Source organism: Schistocerca serialis, chromosome 1, assembly GCF_023864345.2.
Source record: "Schistocerca serialis cubense isolate TAMUIC-IGC-003099 chromosome 1, iqSchSeri2.2, whole genome shotgun sequence".
In the NCBI taxonomy this organism is placed as follows: domain Eukaryota; kingdom Metazoa; phylum Arthropoda; class Insecta; order Orthoptera; family Acrididae; genus Schistocerca; species Schistocerca serialis.
The window spans coordinates 1,148,676,345-1,148,704,199 of NC_064638.1; positions in this window are offsets into that span (position 1 = coordinate 1,148,676,345).

Below are 27,855 nucleotides of genomic sequence, written 5' to 3' on the forward strand. Positions count from 1 at the left end.
GCGCTGCCGTCCCCGGATCTACCGGCCACAGTTTTCTGCATGGACTCTTACCAAGTACCTACCGCGCCTGGCCGCTGTGTTTTCTTTGGCGGGGATCTTCGCCGGCGTCTGGCATTACGTAATGCAGAGCACGCGGAAGCTCCGCTCCACGGCTCAGCCGGTTGTGTTACGTCAGTCTGTGTTGGGCGGCTAGTGAGCGACTTGACACGGCGTCCGCCCAGCCTCGAAGCCCTTAAATCTCGGTACCTTCTCTGTGCACTGTTACTGCGTTTAGGCGGTGGATCTAAAAAATAAAAATAAAAATCCGGTCATACACTGACTATGCACACTGCCTTTGGGGAACACAGAGACCGTCTTGAAGATAAATTCTTACCGTAGTTTTCTCAGACTTCAAGAAAAATATAATAATTCCAATCCCAAAGAAAGCAGGTGTTGTCAGATGTGAAAATTACCGAACTGTCAGTTTAATAAGCCACGGCTGCAAACTAACACGAATTCTTTACAGACGAATGGAAAAACTGGTAGAAGCCGACCTCGGGGAAGATCAGTTTCGATTCCGTAGATATGTTGGAACACGTGAGGCAATGCTGACCACATGACGTATCTTAGAAACTAGATTAAGGAAAGGCAAACCTACGTTTCTAGCATTTGTAGACTTAGAGAAAACTTTTGACAATATTGAGTGGAATACTCTCAAATTCTGAAGGTGGCAGGGGTAAAATACAGGGAGCGAAAAGCTATTTACAATTTGTACAGAAACCAGATGGCAGTTATAAGAGTCGAGGGGCATGAAAGGGAAGCAGTGGTTGGGAAGGGAGTGAGACAAGGTTGTAGCCTATCCCCAATGTTATTCAATCTGTATATTGAGCAAGCAGTAAAGGAAACAAAAGAAAAATGCTGAGTAGGTATTAAAATCCATGGAGAAGAAATAAAAACTTTGAGGTTCGCCGATGACATTGTAATTCTGTCAGAGACAGCAAAGGACCTGGAAGAGCAGCTGAACGGAATGGACAATGTCTTGAAAGGAGGGTATAAGATGAACATCAACAAAAGCAAAACGAGGATAATGGAACGTAGTCGAATTAAGTCGGGTGATGCTGCCGGAATTAGATTAGGAAATGAGACACGTAAAGTAGTAAACGGGTTTTGCTATTTGAGGAGCAAAATAACTGATGATGGTCGAAGTAGAGAGGATATAAAATGAAGACTGGCAATGGCAAGGAAAGCGTTTCTGAAGAAGAGAAAATTTGTTAACATCGAGTATAGATTTACATGTCAGGAAGTCGTTTCTGAATGTATTTGTATAGAGTGGAGCCATGTATGGAAGTGAAACATGGACGATAAATAGTTTAGACAAGATGAGAATAGGAGCTTTCGAAACGGGGTGCTACAGAAGAATGCTGAAGATTAGGTGGGTAGATTACATAACTAATGAGAAGGTATTGAATAGAACTGGAAAGAAGAGAAATTTGTGGCACAACCTGACAAGAAGAAGGGACCAATTGGTAGGACATGTTCTGAGGCATCCGAGGATCACCAATTCAGTATTGGAGGGCAGCGTGGAGGGTAAAAATCGTAGAGGGACACCAAGGGATGAGTACACTAAGCAGATTCAGAAGGATGTAGGTTGCAGTAGGTACTAGGAGATGAAGAAGCTTGCACAGGATAGAGTAGCATGGAGAGCTGCATCAAACCAGTCTCTGGACTGAAGACCACAACAACAGTTTTCTTTTCTCAGCCTCGGGTCACATGGTAGTTTCAACCACTGCCACTCACAGAGTCAGCATGAAATGATAACAAGAACCGAGATTGTTGATGCCTGCTTGCAGACATCGCGATCCGCAAACTGGTAAACGGTTTTTTTTTTATGCACGACACACAATTTTTTAATTGTCTTTCATTACAACTACCGGTTTCGGTTTACACCATCATCACGGTATATGTGCTAGCATTACGCTTCTGATGCCGAATGTGCTACCTTGACACCGACATTATTATAGTTTTGGCTGTTCTTTCATATTGATAGTTGCTTTATTGCCTCCTGGCCACTGCAGGTCTTACTGTTGGCTACGCTTAGCACCAGTTGTGTGACCCAGTTGCCAGTTTTGTTCCTTACTATATAGTCATGATTCCAACCTACTTCTGTATTAGATTTTAGACATGTAACATTATTTAATTATAGAAGACAAATGTCTGCTCGCCTTTCCTGTCAGTTGTACACCGGATAAAATGAATTATATTTTTCATTTACAATGTTTGCAATATTTATATATCTACACCAAAAAGCTGTATTATGTTTTTATTCCTGGTGAGAAATTATGTTGTGTATTGCCTAGACATAGAAAGTATGTGCTATACTTACCGTATGAACAGATGTAATTACTTTTCTTCCATGTAATGCTATTATTCGAATCTTCCTTATTTCTTACGTACAGCTATTGCTATTGTACATTATTCTTACTGTTCGCCTTTCCACACTATTGTTTCTAAGATATTACTATTTTTCTTTTTAAATACATTCTTGTAGAACTCACTATTAAGTTGATAGTACAATTTTATTCTGTTCTTATGTTTGTAGTCGGATGTGTTTGCAAGATTTTGTAACAGGTTTTACAACGAATGCATAATGGTTGTTCTTTATAACAAATTTCTATGGGTGGACACGCTTTAACATGTTAACACTTAGCTAATGATCAGTTATAACTGATTTCAAATTGGACACACCGCTTAGCCGAGCGGTGTAAGGCGCTGCATTCATGGACTGTGCGGCTGGTGCCGGAGGTTCGAGTCCTCCCTCGGGCATTGGTGTGTGTGTTTGTCCTTAGGATAATTTAGGATCTGATGACCTCAGCAGTTAAGTCCCACAAGACTTCACACACATTTGACCATTTGGACACACTGCCGCTTGTGTAAAGATTGCTATTTGGTTCTCTAGATGTTTAGCAGTTCAAATGGGGCAGTAATTACGAGGGTTATAACATCAATAGTGGCAACTATTTATTCACAACCCATACAAAAGAGTCACATGTTTGCACCTGTTACCGTCCTTCAAAGTAATCACCAGCGTTGTGTAGAACCCGTTGCCAGCGATGTGGAACGCGTAGTACACCGTTAGCAGAGCCTGTTCTGTTTTATGGTGCGAATGGAGCGGTCTACTGCCTGTCGAATCTCTGGAACTGTTCTGAAGCGAATGCCACGAAGTCCTTCCTTCATCTTCGGAATCAAATCAAGCATCACGATGGGTTCCGCATGACTTGACGGAAATGCAGAAATGGATGCGTCACGACGCTGCTCAGACGCACTAGGAGCGCTATGAGCGAGAAGAAGAGGCTTTTTTACGCCGTATCGTAACACTGGATGAGAAATGGGCCACATCGTACGTGCCACAACTGAAACGCCAATCCAACGAATTGCGTCATTATCGGTCGCAGCGAAAGTCGAAAGTGTGTCAGAGTCCTAGTATGGTGAAAGTTATAGTGATTCTCGAGTACAACTGTGATGATGTTTTGCTAACGCATTACTTTCCTTCCCGGCAGACCATCAGTGCACAGTATTACCGTTCGTTTTTTGGAGCATCACCTGCTACCAGCCTTGCGAAAGGAGCAGCGACGCTTTCTGCACAAAACGCCCATCATGTTGCACGACAACGCGCGGGCGCATACAGCGCAAGCTGTGGCTTCTCTGTTCGGTCGATGGGACTGGGAAGTACTGTACCATCCACCATACTCGCCGGACTCAAGTCCTTGTGACAGCTACTACGCCTTCCGCATCGCTGGCAACGGGTTCTGCACAACGGTGGTGACTACTTTGAAGGACATTAACAGGTGCAAACATGTAACTCTTTGGTATCGGTTGTGAATAAAATAGTTGCCACTATTTAAGTTCCGAACCTCGTTTATGGACTACCCCACTGATATGAGCTGTGACGCGTTTTGAATATTTGACTTTTATAAGTATTAATTTACACCACCTACGTATAAGTGATTGAACTTTACCCATTTCTAGTTTTCTCGTGTTTTGTTTTGATGTACAGGGCTATTACAAATGATTGAAGCGATTCCATAAATTCACTGTAGCTCCATTCATTGACATATGGTCACGACACACTACAGATACGTAGAAAAACTCATAAACTTTTGTTCGGCTGAAGCCGCACTTCAGGTTTCTGCCGCCAGAGCGATCGAGAGCGCATTGAGACAAAATGGGAACAGGAGCCGAGAAAGCGTATGTCGTGCTTGAAATGCACTCACATCAGTCAGTCATAACACTGCAACGACACTTCAGGACGAAGTCCAACAAAGATCCACCAACTGCTAACTCCATTCGGCGATGGTATGCGCAGTTTAAAGCTTCTGGATGCCTCTGTAAGGGGAAATCAACGGGTCGGCCTGCAGTGAGCGAAGAAACGGTTGAACGCGTGCGGGCAAGTTTCACGCGTAGCCCGCGGAAGTCGACGAATAAAGCAAGCAGGGAGCTAAACGTACCACAGCCTACGGTTTGGAAAATCTTACGGAAAAGGCTAAAGCAGAAGCCTTACCGTTTACAATTGCTACAAGCCCTGACACCCGATGACAAAGTCAAACGCTTTGAATTTTCGGCGCGGTTGCAACAGCTCATGGAAGAGGATGCGTTCAGTGCGAAACTTGTTTTCAGTGATGAAGCAACATTTTTTCTTAATGGTGAAGTGAACAGACACAATGTGCGAATCTGGGCGGTAGAGAATCCTCACGCATTCGTGCAGCAAATTCGCAATTCACCAAAAGTTAACGTGTTTTGTGCAATCTCACGGTTTAAAGTTTACGGCCCCTTTTTCTTCTGCGAAAAAAACGCTACAGGACACGTGTATCTGGACATGCTGGAAAATTGGCTCATGCCACAACTGGAGACCGACAGCGCCGACTTCATCTTTCAACAGGATGGTGCTCCACCGCACTTCCATCATGATGTTCGGCATTTCTTAAACAGGAGATTGGAAAACCGATGGATTGGTCGTGGTGGAGATCATGATCAGCAATTCATGTCATGGCCTCCACGATCTCCCGACTTAACCCCATGCGATTTCTTTCTGTGGGGCTATGTGAAAGATTCAGTGTTTAAACCTCCTCTACCAAGAAACGTGTCAGAACTGCGAGCTCGCATCAACGATGCTTTCGAATTCATTGATGGGGACATGCTGCGCCGAGTGTGGGAGGAACTTGATTATCGGCTTGATGTCTGCTGAATCACTAAAGGGGCACATACCGAATATTTGTGAATGCCTAAAAAAACTGAGTTTTTGTATGTGTGTACAAAGCATTGTGAAAATATCTCAAATAATAAAGTTATTGTAGAGCTGTGAAATCGCTTCAGTCATTTGTAATAACCCTGTATATGCAGATACCATGATGATGGTGTAAACCGCAACCGGTTGAGTTCCACACATTTTTAAAAAATATCAGCTGTTCTCAAACGCCTTCAAAAATAGTAGCAAACAGTCGCTAGTGTACACGTAACATTAAAAAGTATTACACATCTGCGTCATTCTTATTTTGATTGTTGTCAGACGGGACAGCTAACTGAAAAATACCGTAAACGAAACCCCAGTCAATTCTCCGCAGTTTCTTTACTCAGTTGAGTGTTCTTTGAGTTTGTATTATTTTCCATTATGCAGTGTAAACTGCACATGTACATCTAATAAAATTTCGTTTTTCATATCCAGAAGCATCGTTACTGAATTTCTAACATTAACAGATTTACCAGTGAATCGTGTTTTCCTCCTTTATCCATTCAGGCCGAGATGACATTGTGGTTAGTGCACTGGTCTCGCGCATGGGACGAGCGGCATACAAATTACCTTCTGTTTTCCATATTTTAGCTCCCCTAACGTATCGGGTTAGGAGGGCGATGAAGCAGCAGTATTCTTACGCATAAAAAATTGTGGCTTAATAATTGATAATGAGAAAGTTGGTCGTCTGGTCAACGAAGTGTTATGGTTTAATGTCAAGCTTCCACTCAAAGAATTTTATAGTTAACTGGCTTTGAAAATTTATTACTATTATATTAAAACATTTCATGTATTTTATTGCTGTCAATTTTAAAATCGTACCCGTTTGTGGCGCGTTAAAAGTGATGGTGGGAGCAAGGTATATTTGGGGTGTCGGGGCAAACAGAGAGTAAAAAGCTGTTCCTCCCCCATCTCCCCCCCCCCCCTCTCCCCCGCCAGAATTGAACCCTGAATCCGCGCTATAGAGTAGGGGAAGTCATTATGCTCGGAGATGCAACCTACGTTCCCATCTCTATTTTAGTTTAAAATATACATTCCGAACCTTCCGTGTATACACCCTCACCGCCATTTTCAGAAAAAAATATGCTACGGGTTTTTGAAATATATTAGGTAATTCATTTCTAACATTCTGCGTGGTGTCTGTTTGTTCTATATCGTGTCTCCCTACCACTTTCGCGCAACGACCCTCCGAGCATGTTTTTTAGGGAATTGACTAGTTTGAACCTGGGACCTGTTGCTGGTAAGGAGACGCCAGACCACACATGACATGTAGAGTTCAGAAGAGTTCAGTGAGACTAGCGATGATATAACCAAATACTTAATGATTTCAGCGTCAGCCCCACTGCACTCCCTGTAAAAGAATCTTAATACAAACTAAATTTAGTCGAAGGGGTTCAAGGCTTTCCTATTTTTAGTTAGCTGGTAAAATAACGTCGAAAAAGCAGTTAAGTTTACCATTGGAATTTTTATTCTACTCACAAAACATTATTTATAAATTGCACTATTGATAAAAGGAAATGTTTTAATACAGGATGATAAAAACCAACTGCGTTCAACAAAAATGTGAACGAATATTCCCTGAGTGGGTTTCCAAGTTCTACAATGGATCGAAGGATGACCTATGCCATGTCACATCTATAATCTAGGTTTAAATTAAGTTTCACAAGAGAGAAAACTATCAAAATGGTCTACAGTGACCCTCAATTATCTTTAATTACTTATCTAACTTGTCGTAAATTACAGTGGCTGATGTGGCTTCTCAATAATTATATAACAGAAAAATCATCGCGTTTCAGATTTTAACTTACGTTTGCAACGTAACAGAGACGCGAAAAAGTCTCACGCTAAAACTTTCGGCCGGGGTGGCCCTTTTAATGTTATCGTAAGATCTATACTGTTCTTCTGGAGGGCTCTAGCTTTTAACATGGGCTGGGGGCTGGTCCTAGCGGTTAGCTGGCGACGTGGGTGTCCGTCCCTTATCGTAGGGCCTTCTAGCTTAACACGGTTCTGCTCTCGGCTTCTGTTATCGTTTCTCCCCTCGGAACTGCGTCTGTCTCACGATGGGAAGGTATGACATGCATTTAGGCATTCTTGTGTTAGATTGTGGTATTCCATTTGCTCACTCGTTACTCGTATTACTTTGGTTAATTTAATGTCACGATTTATTCGGAGCTATGTGACATACTACTTGATTTGCTTATCATACCAGGGTTTTCATGGAAGGTGTTGGATTTGCCTGACACCTTACACATTGTTGTCCAGCTTTTTCTGGTCATAGCACACGTTTTCCTCTTGAATAATGGATATTAATGTACTGGACTACAGGTCAGATTTTTAAAATAACTTTATTGAAAAATGTTAGTGATATAGGTGTATTACTCAAAAATAATTAACAAATACAGCGTGTTACAAGAAAAAAGTATTCCGTTTTTGAGAGGTGACAACATGGACCAAAACAAGAAAAAAATGACTGGCAAACATGGGCACTAAAATGCGAGTACTTGTCCATCTTCGCTACTGTGGAACGCATCTCTTCTACTCCAAGCTCTTTGCTATTACGATCGAATCACAGACTGCAGTAAACAAAAGAGTAAACAAAACTATTTTATTTCTGTTATTTTTCAGCATACACGACACGAGCTCGACGGTTGCTTCCATTTGTCAGACCACAACAGAAGGTCATGTCCGTCATTTCCCGTCTGGAATAACAGGCTTAAATAATGCTGGTAGGTGCAACGATAAAACTTCAGTGTAAAACCAATTCACAAACTTGCCAAAACATAAACTGGTTGGGTTAGAACTAAATATGCACTGCACTTACACAGAACTGTGAATAATACGGCTTTCAGAAACAACGCTAACAGATGTTTACTGCATGGTGTATCCATAAAAAAATGTCGCGTGACGAGGGCCTCCCGTCGGGTAGACCGTCCACCGGGTGCTAGTCTTTCGATTTGACGCCACTGCGGCGACGTGCGCGTCGAAGAGGATGAAATGATGATGATTAGGACAACACAACACCCGGTCCCTGAGCGGAGAAAATCTCCGACCCAGCCGGGAATCGAACCCGGGCCCTTAGGATTGACAGTCTGTCACGCTGACCACTTCTTTTTTTTTTTTTTGTAATATCATTTTGTTCGTTATTGTTCTTTTCAATTGTTCGTGGCGGACGTCAGCTGACGCCAGTTGAAGTCCATTCACTCAGTTTTTTCATTACAGAGGGCAGCCAACCATCTGACCGAACACGCTGAGCTACCGTGCCGGCAACCACTCTGCTACCGGGGGCTGAGTGCTGTATCCATCACAAGAGAGGAATGTGTCCTCATTGTTTACCGCATTCTGTAGGTCATTCGTAACGGCAAAACTTGGCAGTGCACTGGTGTCCAAAAGTAAAGCAACAAACGGAGATTTTACAAGGTTGCGTTTATTTTGCCACAAAGCAGTATAAACAGGTGAATGTAAAGTAGAAACAATTTAAGGAATATAGGATGTAATCAATTGCAACATGTACAAAGGTAGACAAAAGTGTTCTTCGATTTTTTTTCAACTGAACGGATTTGTACACACATTCTGACAACCAGTTCACGTGCTCAGTATGGGGTGTGAGCACCTCTGGCACCAGTACAGACGTGGCAACGACGGGACATGCACTGAACGATGTCATCAATCTCATGTTGAGACAATAACACCCATTCTTCCTGCAGAGCTGCTCACAAATCTTGGAGAGCGGTTGGTGGATGCTGACGTGATGCAACCCATCTTCCTAATGCATCCCAGACATCCTCCAAGGGACTCAAATTGGGAGAGCGAGCAGGCCACTCCATGCACGCAATATTTTCCGTATTATAAGGGGGTTGTTTGTGCTGTTGCCCCGTATGATATTTACACGAAATATTTGTCAGGATTTGTAAACGGTGGGTCCTTGAGATATGGCAATACGCGAAAACCGAGAAGTAGGTTTAAACAGTTTTATTAACAAAAGGCTGATTATAAAACACGCACTCTAAGCGCACCCATCATCACTGTGTCTGACATCCTAACAGCGGCTAATTACGGTCGTATCTAAAGGCTACACGGTGAGCTACAAAAAAAAAGGGACATATTCGCGGCCGAGGCCGCGCTAGTTACACTATTGGCCATTAAAATTGCTACACCACGAAGATGACGTGGTACAGGCGCGAAATTTAACTGACAGGAAGAAGATGCTGTAATATGCAAATGATCAGCTTTTCAGAGCATTCACACAAGGTTGGCGCCAGTGGCGACACTTACAACGTGCTGACATGAGGAACGTCTCCAACCGATTTCTCATACACAAACAGCAGTTGACCGGCGTTGCCTGATGAAACGTTGTTGTGATGCCTCGTGTAAGGAAGAGAAATGCGTACCATCACGTTTCCGACTTTGATAAAGGTCGGATTGTAGCCTATCGCGATTGCGGTTTATCGTATCGCGACATTGCTGCTCGCGTTGGTCGAGATCCGATGACTGTTAGCAGAATATGGAATCGGTGGATTCAGGAGGGTAATACGGAACGCCGTTCTGGATCCCAACGGCCTCGTATCACTAGCAGTCGAGATGACAGGCATCTTATCCGCATAGCTGTAACGGATCGTGCAGGCACGTCTCGATCCCTGAGTCAACGGATGGGGACGTTTGCAAGACAAAAACCATCCGCACGAACAGTTCGACGACGTTTGCAGCAGTATGGACTATCAGCTCGGAGACCATGGCTGCGGTTACCCTTGACGCTGCATCACAGACAGGAGCGCCTGCGATGGTGTACTCAAAGACGAACCTGGGTACACGAATTGCAAAACGTCATTTTTTTCGGATGAATCCCGGTTCTGTTTACAGCATCATGATGGTCGCATCCGTGTTTGGCGAAATCGCGGTGAACGCACATTGGAAGCGTGTATCCGTCATCGCCATATGGCGTATCACCCGGCGTGATGGTATGGTGTGCCATTGGTTACACGTCTCGGTCACCTCTTGTTCGCACTGACGGCACTTTGAACAGTGGACATTACATTTCAGATGTGTTACGACCGGTGGCTCTACCCTTCATTCGATCCCGGCGAAACCCTACATTTCAGCAGGATAATGCACGACCGCATATTGCAGGTCCTGTACGGGCCTTTCTGGATACAGAAAATGTTCGACTGCTGCCCTGGCCAGCACATTCTCCAGACCTCTCACCAATTGAAAACGTCTTGTCAATGGTGGTCGAGCAACTGGCTCGTCACAATACGCCAATCACTACTCTTGATGAACTGTGGTATCGTGTTGAAGCTGCATGGGCGGCTGTACCTGTACACGCCATCCAAGCTCTGTTTGACTCAATGCCCAGGCGTATCAAGGCCGTTATTACGGCCAGAGGTGGTTGTTCTGGGTAGTGATTTCTCAGGATCTATGCACCCAAATTGCGTGAAAATGTAATCACATGTCAGTTCCAGTATAATATATTTGTCCAATGAATACCCGTTTATCATCTACATTTCTTCTTGGTGCAGCAATTTTAATCCACAGTAGTGTAATACTGCCCGCTGCGGACGGCGGCCAGTCGCTTACTCCCTGCGTCGCACTACGGCCGGGCGCACGTTTACTGACCAAGCAAATTGTCATCATTCCAGATATGTCGGCTGACGAGCGCGTTTTACGTACCGTACGGCTGCATGCAACACGTAGACCCTTACAGTATCCGAAAAAACATCATCCACCTGTGCTCTATTGAATTCGAGCATTATCGTCCATCAATACGAAGTCTGGGGCCACAGCACATCGAAACAACCGCACATGAGATCGTAAGATCTCCTCACGTTACTTGACAGCACTTAAATCCCCCGTACAATTACATGAAGAGGGGTTCGAGTGGTCAACACAATCCCTGCCCACACCATTAGGGATCCTCCTCGATACAGGTCTCTTTCCACAATGTTTGAGTCCCGAAATCGCGTTCCACGTGCCCTCCAGATGCCAATCCGTCGAGAATCACTCTCCAGGCCAAACAGGGACTCATCTGTGAAACGAACAGTGGCCCAGCGTGGCAACGCCACTCTGTTGAAGCCTTCTGTACACCGTTTGCCTCGATACAACATACGTCCAGGGGATGTTGCGAGGTCAGATATCAGCTGCAGTGCAGTAGTAAGGCGGTACCATCGCGCCCTTATGGCCAAATAACGGTCCACTCTTTCTGATGCCACACGTCGTCGGGATACCGTTTCGATCTCTACAAACTGTCGCCTCATCCGGGAAACAACAGAACGATTCACATTAAGCCATCGGGCCACATCAGTTTGCGACTCTGATTCCATTCTTCCTATGACCCTCCACAGCAGAGAGTCTGTAGGCGTTTTCTCTGTGTCATACTGTGCCGCCTGTGACGTGTACACAGCGATTGTGGATGTGGGACTACCCTGCAAACACTACCCCGCTCGATAGGTGGCCTGACGTCATTGCTGGCGTCGTTGTCCGTTGGTCGGAATGCCATCCTCCGTGCAGAGCACGACCGTGACGACAGTTTTTTGTGATTACATATTGAATTAAACACAGGACGTGGAAGTAGCAGTTCGTTGCTTTAATTCTGGACACTAGTGAAGAAGAGATGCGTATCACAGTAGTGAAGATGAACAAGTGCTGTTAGCTGTTAAGGTATGTATTTTAGAGCGCATGTTTATTGAACATTTTTGCATTGTTTTGGTTCGTACTACCAGCTCTAAAAATATGCAATACTTTTTTAGCGCCCTGTATATTGTCGCATCTTAAGCAGAATTAGGTCTAAATTCGAAAGCAATGCCATTTATGAAGTGCAGCGCTAAGCACCGAAAACAAGTTTATTACGAACAACAACGTACAGACAGAATAGAATATCTGAATGGAGAGTGCTGCCGTTTATACAGACATAGAATATTTCTGAATTTGCAAACGTTGGAAACATAAGAAGTAGCTAGAAGCTTCCAGAAATTATAAATACTGAATAACAATTATTTGCAGGTGATCGGATTTGAAATGTCGACCCGAATCACGCCAGACAGAGACGCCAAAGGTACTCCACAATGCATGCAACACAACTCGCAGCAGCATGTTATTAAAAATTAAGCAACATTTTGAGAGGCCTGAACGTGATGCAATGATATTAATTTTTCAATATTTGGTGTCGTATTTCTCATCACCTACATCAAATCGCCACGTTCCACTATTGGCAACCTGTTTGCTTTCTTTATCATTAAATTGCTGAATTTACATTAAATCTTCACTTATCCGTGATTCCTATATTGCCCAATGGACTTTGTAAACTACCAATGCCGCTACATCGTCTTAGCTTTCTCTCTGTTTCGCATATAATAAAGTCAGAGCTGCATCCGCTATGGAACTTTCATTAGCAGCAATTATGAGGTGCAAGGTTCTGTATGGTCGTCTCGTCACACACTGAGCAGAACATATCGTGTAATAACTGAATGCTAGTATGGACATATCGTAGAAGATATTCCAGTTATAAATATGTAAAGAAATACTCAGACTTCACAGAGTCACTAATCAGCGTAAACGATGAAGAGAAAAACTGTAAAATTAGTATACCCTTTCTCGTCACCTGTGAATGAAATTTAGTGAAGGTTCTCCCGACGGCACCAAATGAGATTTGTATTATAAGCTCACCGGTGAGATAAATCATTACTAGCGAGAGGACAGTAATCATGTGGAAATGGATGAACTAGCGTTGCAACATCCAATAATAAATCTTCTTCATCCTGCGAGATGACTGTCGTAAATTCTTCTACGGTAGCCGTACAGGGTTTCACGCATATCTCTTTTAACGACCATACGCGTTGCATTTGGCATTGTCTACCTATTGCCCAAGTTTTTTTATACCTGCTGTGTAGTAGTCACTGTTTCTTTACAGACCTCGTGCACCATGGAGGGTTCCTCTCAGCAGAAACGGGTCTATTAGGCGCTTGGTCATTTGTTATAAAGGTGAGCCCCCGCTAATCTAAATGCTCCTGGCCAGAACTAAATGTTTCGAGTGCCTCCTTAACACATGACACTACTGTACCGTTATCTTATTCACTGAACATGAGCTGCAATCCATTCTCGCACAAGCCATAATCTTTAATAAGCATCTAGCACAAACTCTAACAAAAATAGCTGATCTCAGTAAACGCAATAATCCCATACATGGCTACACTCCAGACAAGTACCTTCAGAAAAGTTTTCCTAACACCTAAATCTATATTCGATGTTAACAAATTTCTCTTCTTCAGAAACGCTTTTCTTGCCATTGCCAGCCTACATTTTATAACCTCTCTATTTCGCCCATCATCAGTTATTTTGCTGCCCAAATAGCAAAACTCACCTATTATTTCAAGTGTCTCATTTCCTAATCTAATCCCCTCAGCATCACCTGACTGAATTCGACTAAATTCTATTACCCTTGTCTTGCTTTTCTTGATGTTCTCCTTATAACCTCCTTTCAAGATACTGTGCATTCCGTTTAACTGCTCTTCCGAGTCCTTTGCTGTCCTTGACAGAATTACAATGTCATCGGCAAACCTCAAAGTTTATAATTCTTCTCCCTGAACTTTAATTCCCGCAACAAATTTTTCTTTGGTTTCCTCTACTACGAGCTCAATGTACAGACTGCATAACATCGGGGACAGGCTACAACCCTTCCTCACTCCCTTCTCAACCATTGCTTTCCTTTCATGCCCCTTGCTTCGAAAAATGCCATCTCGTTTCTGTACAAGTTGTAAATAGCCTTTCACTCCGGTATTTTACCACTAGTACCTTCACAATTTCAAAGAGAGTATACCAGTCAACATTGTCAAAAGCTTTCTCTAAGTCTGCAAATGCTATAAACGTATATTTGCCATTCCTTAATCTATCCTTTAAAGTTGGTTGTTGAGTCAACATCGCTTCGTATGGTCCTACATTTCTCCGGAATCCGAACTGATATTCCCTGAGGCCAGCTTCTATCGATTTCCCCATTCTTCTGAAAGGAATTCGTGTTAGTGTTTCGTAACCATGACTTATTAAACTGATAATTCAGCAATTTTCATGCCTGTCAGTAGCTCCTTTCTTTTGAATTGAAATTATTACATTCTTCTGGAAGTCTGAGGGTACACATCTTGCACACCAGATGAAATGATTTTGTCATGACTGACTCTCCCAAGACTATCAGTAATTCTGACACTATGCCGTCTACTTCTGGGTCCTTATTTTGACTTAGGTCTTTCAGTGCTATGTCAAACTCTTGTCGCAGTATCATATCTCCCATCTCATCCTCATCTACGTCCTCTTCATTTCTGAAATGTTCCTTTCAAATTCATCTACTTTGCATAGACATTCTATATACTCCTTCCACCTTTCAGCTTTCCCTTCTTTGCTTAGTACTGGTTTTCCTGAGATCTTCGTATTCATACAGCTGCTTCTTTTCCCCCCCAAAGGCCTCTTTAATTTTCCTATAGGGGGTATTTATCTTTCCCCTAGTAAAATAGGCTCCTAAATCCTTACCTTTGTCCTCTAGCCATTCCTGCTCAGCTTTTTTTTTTTTTTATTTTTGCGCTTCCTGTCATTCTCATTTTTAGACGCTCCTTTCCCTTTCACCTGCCTCGTTTGTTATATTTTTAAATTTTCTCCTTTCATCAATTAAATTCAACATCTCCTGTGTCATCCAAGGATTTCTACTAGGCTTCGCCTTTTTATCTATTTGATCCTGTGCTGCCTTCATTATTTCATCTCTTAAAGCTACCCATTCTTCTTCTGCTGTGTCCTTTTACACTGTAATAAATATCCGTTGCCTAATGCTCCCTCTGAAACCTTCAAAAACCTCTGGTTCTATCAGCTTATCCAGCTCCGATCCCCTTATTTTCCTACCTTTTTGCAATTTTTCAACTTTAATCTACAGTTCATAACCAATGCATTGTGGGCAGAGCCCACATGCGCCCCTGAAAATGTACAATTTAAAACCTGGCTCAAAAATCTCAGTTTCACCATTACATAATCAACTGAAACCTTCTGGTGTCTCCAGTTCTCTTCCACATAAACAACCTTCTTTCATGAGTATAAAAACCAAGTGTTTGCATTGATTAACTCATGCTTTTTGAAAAATTCTACCAGGAGGCTTCCTCTTTCATTCCTTTGCCCCATTTCATATTCACCTATTAATTTTTCCTTCTCTTTCTTTTCCTGCTATCGAATTCCAGTCCCGCATCACCATTACATTTTCGTCTTCCTTAACTATCTGAATAATTTCTTTTATCCTCATTCATTTCTTCAGACTCACCGTCATTTGCGGAGCTAGTTGGCATATAAACTTATACTACTATTGTGGGTCTTGTCTTTTTATCTATCTTTGCTACAATAATGGGTCAACTACGCAGCTCATAGAAGCTTACCCGCATTCCTCTTTTTTTATTCATAATTAAACCTACACCTGCATTACCCTATTTGATTTTGTATTTGTAACCCTGTATTTACTTAACCAAAAGTTGTATCCCTCCTGCTATCGATCTCCACTAATACCAACTATACCTAACTTCAAGTTATCCATTTCACTTTTTAAATTTTCTAACCTACCTGCTTGATTAAATGATCAAACATTGCTCTCTCCGATTCGTAGAACGCCAGTTTTGTTTCTCCAGATTACGACGTCCTCCTTAGTAGTCCCCGCCCGGAGATCCGAATGGGGGACGACAAACAGTCTAGAAGATAAATGCTTTAGAAATGTGGTGCTACAGAAGAATGCTGACTATTAAATTGGTAAATCACGTAACTAATGAGGAGGTACTGAACAGAAGTAATGAGAAAAGAAGTTTCTGGCACAACCTGACTAGAAGAAGGGACCGGTTGATGAGACACATTCTGAGAATCAAGGAATCACGAATTTAGTGCTGGAGGTAAGTATGGGGAGTAAACATCCCCAGAAGAATGTATGTTTCTGCAGTTATTTGTAGATGAAGAGGCTTGCACAGGATAGGCTTGGAGAGCTGCATTAAACCAGTCTTCGGACTGAGGCCCATAACAACAACAATTCCTTACTGTATATTTTCAACACAAGTTGTTTAATTAAGGCATTCTTTGTTTCTTTTTAATCACTTTATTTGTTTATGACAATGAAAAACATTGAAAATGAAAGTACTTCTGTGAAAAAACTACATAGTTGCAAATTATTCCTCGAGATATAAAGGCTGCAGTTGCAATTAGTAGTGGAGCTTGTATAAATTTTTTGAATCCAGCATTGTTGTTTATTCGGCTCTGAACAGGAAAAAAGATGGTTCACACTTACTTTACCCTCCCATCCTTTTATGAGAAGACGTACCTATCATTACCTGTACATGTAAACGCCCTTCGAAACGCCGTTGCTGAAAACTCCTGCATGTTCACCGGTCTTCTACACGGCATAACTCTTTTAAAGTAGCCTCGCATGCGCGATATCACTGTAATGTATTTTTTTCAGAGCGTACGATTCATTTTTAAAACTTAAAATCTGCAATGAGCAGTATTTTTGCTCTGATGTATGCGTACCCTGTATGACAGCCTAGATTTATGTTCTGCGAACTTTCTATCTGTGATGTTTTGTTTACAATACTTTTCATCTGTTTTGCTATTTGTCTCGCCGAGAAGCGTGTTTTTGGACTGTATACTTCTATGTTGATAACGCTGCGCAACAAAAGGTACTTTGTAATAAACTGCCTTATGTCAGTAGTGTTGTGTGACTGGAAAATTTTGAAATGTATCTCGAGACATGGTATACGCGAGTGCATTTATTGTGGTCGACGTATACAGCGTCCATAATTCCAGTAACAATGAGTTCGTGGCCAGTTGTACACTGTACAAAAGAAGTAACTTTGGTTCAATATTGAACTACAGTTCTGAAGGACGTCAACACAATTTGTTGTCACATCGCCTTGTGAGCCCGTTGCTGAAAAGGTGCACGACAACAGGAATGACTTCAAAGATAATCTGGGGCTCATTACAGGTAATGGAAAAGCAACATGTTCTTAGTAAGCTCCGTATTTTTCGTTTTTCATGTGTTCATATTTGAAGCTGAACACCGGCATCCTTTACTGCTATGTGCTAGATACGCTTGTGTTCGATGATTGATAAAGTTTGTTTCCCACAGTTATGTAAAGCGTAGCACATACGGCATTGCCACGCCTTTAGTTATCGTAGAGCGATAAAATCAGCAACTTAAATATTTAATTACTATAAATTATCCCTTAGTAAATATGTAATTCCAAAGGAAATAACGCTATTGAGAAACGTGTACTGGAAGTTACGAAATCTTCGCAGCAGTGAATGTCAGGCCCGTTACGCCGGCACGATAGCTCAGCTTGTTCGGTGAGAGAGCTGGTTGGCCTCTGTAACAAAAAAAAACTGACTGAAAGGATCAACAACGAACTTCAGCCGATGTCATGTGACCTCCGCTACGACCAAATACAACGAACAAAAGAAAACGTTGGTTAGAGCGTCGTGCTAATAACGCGAAGGTCGTGGGTTCAATGCCCCCCCCCCCCAGGGCCATCTGTTTTTTCAACATCAAACAATTGACGTACATCACGAAAACGTAAAGCACTTCAACAATGACACCACATGCGTTATTTCTGCATAAAACGTCATACATGTCAGGATGTCGTACGTAAGAATCGATCAGTCAGATGTTTCCAAACCATAGCAATTATGAGCATATTTCCCTCCAATACTAGGATCCACGAAACAAGATTGCTGAGCGCGAATAAGCAGATAATTTTGCATCACACAACTGGGAAAGATACAAAACATCAGGTACAAGCTGCGCTTTGCAGAGCACCCTTATGAAAGTATTAAGCAACATGCAAAATTACAATGTCTTGCCAATCAAAAGTGTATTTTATCCTCTGTTAGTACTTATTTCCACAGCTATACAGTCATCACTAGGAATGCGTCATATGTAATTAACAGAAAGTTATTACAATAGTTAACACTTACTTAGGCAATGACCGACCGTGCATGGTATTTTTACGAAAGCACAGTCGAAGTGAAATGGACAGGCGATCTCTCTCTGAAGAATCCGTGGCAGCCAGGAGGTTATGTTGCATGTTACACTTAATGCACAATAACAACCTAATTAGCCCAGTCATTTGTAGATGTGGCAAAGCGAAAGGGATCTTTATAATGAAAGACGTTCTGCGTAAGTGCTTCATTCTGGTGTAGAAAATCGCATATTCCTTTCACTGCACATAGCTTTAAAGTATAACGTTTGAATTTTTTTTAAAATTTAGATACACTAGCATGAAAAATTTCCAATAGAAAGAATGAATGAAAACCAAGAAGTGAATTCATTCAAAAGATACGATTGTAGTTTCTAAAAAAAAAAAAGAAAAAAAAAGAAACAGTAATGTGTTGAAATAATTTAACCCGTTAGTGGGCCGGCCGCGGTGGTCTAGCGGTTCTAGGCGCGCAGTCCGGAACCGCGCGACTGCTACGGTCGCAGGTTCGAATCCTGCCTCGGGCATGGATGTGTGTGATGTCCTTGGGTTAGTTAGGTTTAAGTAGTTCTAAGTTGTAGGGGACTGATGACCTCAGATGTTAAGTCCGATAGTGCTCAGAGCCATTTGAACCAACCCGTTAGTGGATGAATATGTAAACAGAGTAATGATAATGCTTGTATTTATGACTTGTACGCTGTAACCAAGATTTTACTGTAATTTAATTTTATTGGTATTTTATAACTAATTTATTATTTTGTACGTATTTGTTTGTAAGAAGTATCTACAACCTACACTGAAAACTGCAAACTCCATGCACTGTTGACTGTCATAACACCTAACCTCTTTGCTCGTATTGATTTTCTTTTGTTCAGATGAACGTCAGCGGAGAGTAAATTGTATGCGTTTCTATGCCACAAGTTACACAAAATTCGTTAAGTAGACAGCATTGCGTATTCAAGTGCCCAGCTGGAGAAAGTTCGTAATGTACACTTCACGAGTGTTCGCGTTACTCCGTAAGGAAACATTCTAAATATTTAGCACAGAAATATTTGAAACGAAAAGAAAAAATGGCGGTGAAACGTATCGTCTAAGTTATAAGTAATGCGGCAATATAAAAATCAGTCAGAAACTTGTTTTAATAATCTTAACTACTGTACTATGTCCCAACAACCGATATTGTTTTAAACCGCAATGAAAGAGCATTGCGCTCGGAATTTACGGATCGAAGACGGTTCAACCGCGCTCTTTTAATTGCCAGGCAGAGGTTCAATTCCGGTATTATGAGCGCTTCTGTTGGACGTGCGCAGGGTAAAAGTTAGCAGCTCAGAAGCTAATGTGTCTTAATGGGGTCGTTTACCTTACTACTCGAGTCCGTTCTGTCATCTGCAGGTATTTCGATTAGTACAACGTTTGAAATACCACTTCAGAATATTTTTCTTAAGGTCGCTTACAACGATTATTGTCGTTTTAACCCGTGGCGACGTGTACTGTTTTTTTATCTCGTTGCTAGCAGATATTGAAACATAAAATTTCCCCAGTACATTCTTCGATCATTTTCTTCGACCTTCAAAAATTAATTTTTCCTTGGTTTGCATTTTGTTTCCTTGTACACCTGAATTTTAATTTGAAAAACGTTGTTTTACTCGAAACATACGTGTTTAATGCTTAATGCATGTCGTTGTTTGTTTTTTCTTTTTTGTATTTTAAAGTTCGATTTGTATTTTCAAGTTTCAGTATGCTGCTTAAGTGTGTGTGTGTGTGTGTGTGTGTGTGTGTGTGTGTGTATGTGTGGCCCGGGAGGGGGAGGGGAGGATAGGAAAGGTGTTTGTAGGAGTGGAAGAGAGATTGATAGTGGGCATGTAACAGCTGTTTCCTTTGTTGTGTGAATATGTTAATTTTACTTTGGGATGAGGAAGCATTTCCCGTTGCTTTGATTTTCTCTCTGTTATGATCGTTTTATGATTGTGTTCGCATAGACTTAAATGCTTTGTTCCATATTTACATGTTGTGGCATACTATTTATATCTCGCTGTGGATTTTGTGCTGGTTTATCTTCACATATTCCTGCACATTTGTTATATTTTATTGGTAATTGCCTGATTCCTGATGCATACCTGATTTGCTGCTAATTTAGGAAAATAATCGTGAATGGAGATGCTGATTTGGTGAGCTATATTTGTTGTATATTATACTTCTGCTCGTATTTTGTTTTCTTATTCGTTTTTCTCACTATTTGTTTTTCCTTTTCTCGAGGAGTTAATGATTTTTTATTCTCACAGTGTGTTGATAATTGTGTGTGTCTTGCTTCATGGTCTTGTTATAAAGTTTTATGACTGGTTTTCCTTTGTGTCCATTGTATGTGGCTAACAACAATTGCTTAAAAGTAGGGCCTATATTGCGTGATGTGGAACAGATAAGTTTTATATTTGTTCAAGAAGAAAGTCTGTACATGAGGCAGTGTTTTTGAATTTATTTTAATTAATGTATCTCACTGTCTCGGATTACTGGAAAATTCCACTTGTATGTCTACCATGAAATTATACTGAAGCACTGGACATAATACTAGAGGTCCCTCTAGAGTAGAAATAAAGCTATGATTTAAAATGTATAGAGGTGATATACGAAGGGTTATCTAGTAAAGGCCAATCAGTAGAATCTGTCACTAGCTTTTGATTTATCTCACTGTCTCAAGATACTGGGAAAAGCCACAAAGAGTAGCGTGAAATTATACTGAAGCACGCATATTTCATTGAGCAATTAATAACTGAAGGAGCTTACTGGGAACAGGAAGTTAAAGACAAAAAGGAAAAAAAAGTTCATTGGGTTATGTGGCTATGAGAGATGTGTTTGTTACAAGTAAGAATAGCTGGAGATTTGGAAACGCATAGAGAAGTGAAATCTGAAGGTTAGCTTAAAAACTGTTATTGGAAAAGCCCTAAAGAGTAAATAATTGGGACTGCTACCAGACACTTGAAATTTCAGATCAGTCTTCCATGTTAGGTTAGTTTAACTGGAGCCTATTAAATTGCCAAATGGTCATTTTCTTGTGACTGTTTTCTGAGATTTCTGCGGTATAGAAGCAATCTCTTACGTACGTTATGTTGCGAAAGGTGTGACCTTGAACTGCCATTGTCAACTCCATTCATAGCTGTTCCGAATTTCATTTAGTCCCAGAAGCGTCCGCTGCACAGTGTTTCCGTGATGATGTTACAAACTTCAGGGATGATGGAGAAGGGTAAATGTGTTAAAGTGAGGTAAAGGCCCTGGACCGGAAACAATCGACTCCAAAGTTATCAGCGAAAATCATTCTGATACTTGTGACAGTGGGACATACGTGCCGGTACTGTTGTTGCGACGGTTTTAGCTTAGGCTACTTTCAGATGTGGTAGTATGGACCAGAAGAAAAACAAAATCTGGTAAAAGTGAGCTCTAAAATGTGTACCTTAAAGAGATACGAGCCCTTGGTCAGTAGAATACATGTTTCACAGTAACGAAGATAAACATGTGTTCGTAGCTCTTAAGATGTGCACTATAGAGCCCACTTTTACTAAAAAGTTTTTTCTTATTTTGGTCAATACTACCATTTCTAAAAGTTGCCTACCCTATAATCGTGGCAAGAACAGTACCGGTTTATGTATTATACTGTCAGAGGTATCAGAATGATTTTCGCTTGTAACTTCAGACTCTGTTGTCTCCGAACCGGAGTCCTTTATCTCTAATCAATACATTTACCCTTCTCCATCATCCCTCACAATCTGTAACATCATCACAGAATCACCTTGTATATCGGCAGCTCTACGATTCACATATTGAAAACGGATATGTTTTTATTCCTGTTTGTGTTTCCTTGGAATTTTCGGCCAGCGTTTGTTTAATTATTTTTCTAATGACTCGTTAATACGAGTTGCCTGCGTAGTAAAACAATAATGGGAATTTGGGCACGAGTGTCCTACACACTACCCATTTTGCCACAGGCGCCTGCAGAAATGATGTTGTTGTTGTTGTGGTTTTCAGTCCTGAGACTGGTTTGATGCAGCTCTCCATGCTACTCTATCCTGGGCAAGCTTCTTCATCTCCCAGTACCTACTGCAACCTACATCCTTCTGAATCTGCTTAGTGTATTCGTCTCTTGGTCTCCCTCTACGATTTTTACCCTCCATACTGCCCTCCAATACTAAATTGGTGATCCGTTGATGCCTCAGAACATGTCCTACCAACCGATCCCTTCTTCTAGTCAAGTTGTGCCACAAACTTCTCTTCTCCCCAATCCTATTCAACACTTCCTCATTAGTTATGTGATCTACCCATCTAATCTTCAGCATTCTTCTGTAGCCGCACATTTCGAAAGCTTCTATTCTCTTCTTGTCCAAAATATTTATCGTCCATGTTTCACTTCCATACATGGCTACACTCCATACAAATACTTTCAGAAACGACTTCCTGACACTTAAATCTATACTCGATGTTAACAAATTTCTCTTCTTCGGAAATGCTTTCCTTGCCATTGCCAGTCTACATTTTATATCCTCTCTACTTCGACCATCATCAGTTATTTTGCTCCCCAAATAGCAAAACTCCTTTACTACTTTAAGTGTCTCATTTCCTAATCTAATTCCCTCAGAAATGATAACACGTAAATAATTGCTAATTCAGCGTACGGTAACTGACGGTTAATTGTAGGAAGCGAACAGCTTTTGAGACGCGGTTCTGGGTAAACGACGAGGAATAATTAAAAATGGAAAGTGCCTTTCATTTGTATGTAGCACTTCTAAATTATTCTATGTAGTTTTTAGTACCCAATCAGAAAAACCAGCGTGTGGGGTATCAAGTGACTTGTGCTTACATGGACACTAGAGTAATCATTTCATCTCTTGCTGATTAGAAAGCATAACCACCAACGGTGCAAGCGGACATGGAACCCGATTTGTTGAAATTTTTGGATTTCCGCTCAAAAATTTGTCGTCCCCTCTGAATTTCCACGGCCTAGACGGCATAAATCGTGCAAGTCTTCCCCCCAGTAGATGCCTAAAATATGACAAGCAGATAGAAGAAGTTGACAGTGTTACATTCCGCCGGGCGGAGTGGCCGAGCGGTTCTAGGCGCTACAGTCTGGAACCGCGCGACCACTACGGTCGCAGGTTCGAATCCTGCCTCGGGCATGGATGTGTGTGATGTCCTTAGGCTGGTTAGGTTTAAGTAGTTCTAAGTTCTAGGGGACTGATGACTTCAGAATTTAAGTCCCGTAGTGCTCAGAGCCATTTGAACCATTTTGTTACATTCCTGGCGATACAGTTTGAGGAGCACACCACAGGCACAGGCGATACAGAAATAAAGAGCTAGCATATTTCGCTTACTTTTATTCCATATTGTCATACGGGATCATTTTATGGTGTAACTCTTCAAGCCATGCTGAAGTTTTCCGAGTTGAAAAGGGTATATTAATTATTTGGGGTGTGAACTCAAAAGGCCTGTTCAGTGAACTGGAGGTTCCAAGTACTGCATCCCAATATATTTATTTCTTAACGAAATTTATCGTGTATATCATTTTTACAGACCAAAAGCTCAGTTTGGAATCAATACTAGAAATGAGAACGTTCTGTACGAAGATTTAAAGTCACTTACTTTGGTATAGAAAGGTGTTCACTATGCAATAACACTCATTTTCAGTACCTTGCAAGCAGTCATAAAAAATTCAATTACTAAAAAGTTAAGATGACCCTAAAGAAATAAGTGGGGTAGTAACCAATTTCTCCTTTCCTCTGATGAATCTCTTGATAGAACCAATTATTAGCAGTATCAGATAATATGAATACTACCTAAAGTAGAACCCCTATACATTTTCGGTGCAGCGATTGAATAATGTAAATAAGTGCTTTAAACTCATTTTCTCTTTGACGGTGCATGGTTACGATAGCCTAAGATTTATCATATGCTCCTGAGTGTATTGTGTATTTACAAGTTTTTGTGTCAATTTTATTACTTTTTAAATAAAAATGTATTTAAGATGTTTTGACTTATTCCGCACCCAAGGGGACCCTTTCACTTGGAATCTGTGGAAGGTACATTAGCACCTCTTTTTGTTTTAAAAATATGTATTATTTATTCTTGAATTTATGACATGTTACATATGCTTACGAGTTTCTCTACTTTGGATCTATGCAGGAAAAATTGCATCTAGTGTAATCTTAATCTAGTTCTTTGAAGAATCCAGTTCCTATGTATAAAAGAGCATCAAGTGTCTGATAATTTCACAAATGAGCTAATGTGTTGAATATTCCACATTAAGCATGTGAACGAGAAAAGAGTTTAGAAAAGGTTTGAAATTCTTTTTAAAGTTTATTGGAAGTCGCTTAGTGCTCTCATTCGGAAACACCGAATGAGTATACTGTGGGTAAATTGCGCTCCGTTTCAAGCAAAACTAGTTTTTTACGCTTCTCAATGTTTATGACGGCATATCTCCTCAACTGTGTGTCGGACAATGATACAAATTTGCAAGGTACATTCATTGTTATGTGAATTCATGTTGCGAGTAGTTGGTGAAAAATAAGTAATAAACTGAACATTATGCCTGAAAGCGAAGTCCGACTGCTTGAACAGTGAAAATGTAGCAAGCGAGAGACTCTTTTCGTTTCACGATTTTGTGCGGGGAGTCAGCGAGAAAAAGTTTCGTAAAGGTTTGAAATTATGCGTAAACTATGTTGGAGGTTGCTAATTGTTCTCATTCTCAAACACAGGGGGAATATAGTATGGGTAATCAGCACATCGTGAGATACGCTTCCTCAAAAACATATGAACCGTTTCTACATCTAAATCTACATGGATACTCTGCAAATCACATTTAAGGGCCTGGCAGAGGGTTCATCGAACCACCTTCACAATCCTCTATTATTCCAATCTCGTATAGCGCGTGAAAAGAATGAACACCTATATCTTTCCGTACGAGCTCTGATTTCCCTTATTTTATCGTGGTGATCGTTCCTCCCTATGTAGGTCGGTGTCAACAAATTATTTTCGCATTCGGAGGAGAAAGTAGGGATTGGAATTTGGTGAGAAGATTTCGTCGCAACGAAAAACGCCTTTCTTTTAATGATTTCCAGCCCAAATCCTGTACCGTTTATGTGACTCTCTCCCGCATATTACGCGATAATACAAAACGTGCTGCCTTTCTTTGAACTTTCTCGATGTACTCCGTCAGTCCTATCTGGTAAGGGTCCCACACCGCTCAGCAGTATTCTAAAAGAGGACGGACAAGCGTAGTGTAGGCAGTCTCCTTAGTAGGTCTGTTACATTTTCTAAGTGTCCTGCCAATAAAACGCAGTCTTTGGTAATCTTTCCCCAGAGCATTTACCATGTTTTCCTTCCAATTTGCCGGCCGCGGTGGCCGAGCGGCTCTAGGCGCTTCACTCCGGAACCGCGCGACTGCTACGTTTGCAGGTTCCAATCCTACCTCGGGCATGGATGTGTGTGATGTCCTTAGGTTAGTTAGGTTTAAATAGTTCTAAGTTCTAGGGGACTGATGACTTCAGATGTTAAGTCCCATAGTGCTCAGAGCCATTTGAACCATTTGAACCTCCCAATTTAAGTTGTTCGTAATTGTAATACCTAGATATTTAGTTGAATTTACTGCTTTTAGATTAGACTGATTTATCGTGTAACCAAAGTTTAACGAGTTCCTTTTAGCACTCATGTGGATGACCTCACACTTTTCGCACCGTTCCGATATTTCTTCTAAATCGTTTTGCAGTTTGTTTTGATCTTCTGATGACTTTATTAGTCGATAAACGACAGCGTCATCTGCAAAACAACCGAAGACGGCTGCTCAGATTGTCTCCCTAATCCTTTATACACAGGGTGTTACAAAAAGGTACGGCCAAACTTTCAGGAAACATTCCCCACACACAAAGAAAGAAAATATGTTATGTGGACATGTGTCCGGAAACGCCTACTTTCCATGTTAGAGCTCATTGCATTACTTCTCTTCAGATCACATTAATCATGGAATGGAAACACGCAGCAACAGAACGTACCAGCGCGACTTCAAACACTTTGTTACAGGAAATGTTCAAAATGTCCTCCGTTAGCGAGGAAACTTGCATCCACCCTCCGTCGCATGGAATCCCTGATGCGCTGATGCTGCCCTGGAGAATGGCGTATTGTATCACAGCCGTCCGCAATACGAGCACGAAGAGTCTCTACCTTTGGTACCGGGGTTGCGTAGACAAGAGCTTTCGAATGCCCCCATAAATGAAAGTCAAGACGGTTGAAGTCAGGAGAGCGTGGAGGCCATGGAATTGGCCCGCCTCTACCAATCATTCGGTCACCGAATCTGTTGTTGAGAAGCGTCCGAACACTTCGACTGAAATGTGCAGGAGCTCCATCATGCATGAACCACATGTTGTGTCGTACTTGTAAAGGCACATGTTCTAGCAGCACAGGTAGAGTATCCCGTATGAAATCATGATAACGTGCTCCATTGAGCGTAGGTGGAAGAAACTAAAATGAGCTCTAACATGGAAATTAAGCGTTTCCGGACACATGGCCACATAACATCTTTTCTTTATTTGTGTGTGAGGAATGTTTCCTGAAAGTTTGGCCGTACCTTTTTGTAACACCCTGTAGATCCAACAGCAAAGGGCCTATAACACTACCTTGTGTAACACTTGCCTCAACGTGTAAATCTTCAGCGTAAGAATAACATCTTACTGAACAGATTATTACAGCATTTAACATTTTAAAAACCGGCCAGTAACTGTATGAAATACTGAAAATCAAAATTTTGTTGCCCCTGTAAGCCGTCAGAAGGCAACCTGAAACTAGGTCCGCGGAATGGGTTAGCCGTTTAGTTCTACAGATAATGGTATAGTCGCCACTGACAGCTCTTCTCCATTACGGAAGTCTCTTTCGAGGCGCGAGCCGCAGCCGGGCCCGGTTTTGTGTTATCGCAGTTTGCGCGACGGAAGCGCCAGCCGGCCGCGCGAGAGGCGAGGCCGGCCGCTATCGCGTCAGCTGTGACCGGGTCACGGCCGGCCGCTAGCGGCCAGCTGTAAACAAAACACTGGCTGGACCGCGGCCAACTTCCGCCGGCGAGCGCGCGCCAATTTCCGGAGTGCGCACGGCTGCGACGCCAGCGCCGCCACGGCAGGTGCGCCGCGCTGCGTCACACGTCACAGCCAGCCCACGCCAGTGTCCGTGGCCCTCTCCCTTCACCCTGCTAACGGTGCCGCGGTGCTTCACCCTATATGGCGACCGAGCGTTTCCGCGCACGTCAATGTCGAGAAGCTGTATCAGCGCCAGGCGTGTTCTCACGTGCGGCTGTGGCACTACTCGGCATAAATTAACCTTAATTTACGAAAACTGAAGCGCAAAATACATACACAGGGACTGAATGCTACCTCCTATGATCATGGATCTCGTATGTTGCGTTTCCTTGCAATGACAGATTATGACTGCTCATAGCAGACACTGAAGAGCCAAAGAAATTGGTACACGTGCCTAATATCGTGTAGGGCCCCGCCGAACATGCAGAAGTGCCACAACATAAGGTGGCATGGACTCGACTAATGTCTGAAGTACCGGGTGATCAAAAGGTCAGTATAAATTTGAAAACTGAATAAATCACGGAATAAT